The following is a 1,894-nucleotide window of genomic DNA, read 5'->3' as shown; positions in this document are numbered from 1 at the left end:
TTGTGACGGTTGTGCATTATTATCATTCCTCCAACTAAAATTAGGATTATATGATGGTGAAAAAGGATCTAGTATTGGTTTTTTATAATTGTTAACATAATTTGCTTGTTCATGGAGACATTCTTTAAATGAAGGTAATGTTGGACAATCTTTTGTAGCATGATCATGTTTATCACATATATGACAAACAATTTCTTGAATACTTTTTAATTGACCACTCTTTTTCATTTCTAATGACTCAATTTTTCTTGCTAAAGATGCAAGTTTGGCTTGAATATCTATATCATCTTTAAGATTATAAATACCACCCCCATTTGTTGTATTATTGTTTTTAGTTGTTGGTGGTTCTATTGTGCCTATATTATCCCAATTTTGAGCATTTTCTGCTAATGAATCCAAATATTCTATAGCTTCATTTGGGTTTTTATCTTCAAAAGTTCCATTACACATGAATTTTATCATTTGCCTATCTTTAGGTATTAGACCTTCATAAAAGTGAGAAACTATTCTCCATGTTTCAAAACCATGATGTGGGCATGTATTAAGTAATTCTTTATATCTATCCCAACATTGATAAAATGTTTCTCCTTGTTTTTGAGAAAAAGTTGTAATTTGTCTTTTAAAAGAGTTTGTTCTATGGGAAGGGAAAAACTTTTTGAGAAATTGTTGTTGCATTTCTTCCCATGATCTTATTGAACTTGATCTTAAATTTTGTAGCTATGTTTTAGCTTTATCTTTTAAAAAAAAAGGGAAAAGCTTTAATCGAACTATATCCATGCTACAATTTTGATCATTATAAGTGTTACAAACTTCCTCAAATTCTCTTAGATGCAAATATGGATTTTCAGAATTTAAGCCATGAAAATTTGGTAAAAGTTGAATAATTTGAGGTTTGAAGTTGAAATTAGATGCATCAGGAGGAAAAACTAAACAAGATGGGGCACTAGTTCTAATAGGGTTCATATGGTGCCTAAGTGTTCTTAATTGATCATGTTCTTGATTATTATTATTATTATTATTATTATTATTATTATTATTATTATTATTATTATTATTATTATTATCATCATCATCTTGATTATTTGAATTATCATCCATGTTTAAATTATTTTCAGATACTCGAATAAGTCTACCACTTTTTTTCGAATCCAAATACTCATACAAAAAAAAAACAACACAATACTTATAAATAAAACATAATTAACAAATATAAACTTAATTTATACCTCCCTGGCAACGGCGCCAAAAACTTGCTACTACTTAAATAATAATTCACCCAAGTGTAGGTTGTCTGCAAGTAATATATTTCGTAAGTACGAGATCGATCCTCGGAGAGGTTATTTTGAGTTTAAATTTATTAATTTATAGATTACCAAATGCAAGAATAAAGTTTACAAATTATAAATTTTGTCAAGGCTTGAGGATTTATTCTTGGTTTATGTAATATTGTTTAACTAATAGTAAAACAAAAGAAACCACCATAAATAATGGTTCCAAAAAAATTAAACACACAGATAATATAATATAGTTCCCACTATATAAAATATCGATTTAATCGATATTTTATATATGGTACCTATGATTATAATTATAACTATATAAATAAATAATTGCATAAAGTAAATGTTAAATTAAATCAGTATATTTCATTTAGAACAACCGGTAGAGCCACGCTAATGCCTAAATGAAATATATTGATTTAATAAGTTAGTTGCGGTAAAGTAAAAGTTAGTTGCGATAAAGTAAATGTTAGATGCGAAAAATAAAAGTTAGTTGCGATAAAGTAAATGTTAGATTGTTAGATGTTAATATTAAATCATAATATTTCACAACCGGCAGAGCCACGCTTTCGTCTAAATGAAATATTATGATATTATTATATAAATATATATAT

At 26.7% G+C, this 1,894-nt stretch overlaps 1 non-coding gene across 1 annotated transcript; it reads left to right on the top strand.

Moving 5' to 3' along the window:
* The first annotated feature begins 520 nt into the window (after positions 1-520).
* LOC142554881 (small nucleolar RNA R71) lies at positions 521-631 on the top strand. The gene has a single exon (XR_012822246.1). It is a non-coding gene; the product is annotated as a small nucleolar RNA R71 (small nucleolar RNA).
* Positions 632-1,894: the final 1,263 nt, after the last annotated feature.

The sequence above is a fragment of the Primulina tabacum genome, chromosome 8 (genome assembly GCF_025594145.1).
Source record: "Primulina tabacum isolate GXHZ01 chromosome 8, ASM2559414v2, whole genome shotgun sequence".
NCBI classification, from domain to species: domain Eukaryota; kingdom Viridiplantae; phylum Streptophyta; class Magnoliopsida; order Lamiales; family Gesneriaceae; genus Primulina; species Primulina tabacum.
This window is presented reverse-complemented; position numbering and strand designations above follow the sequence as displayed.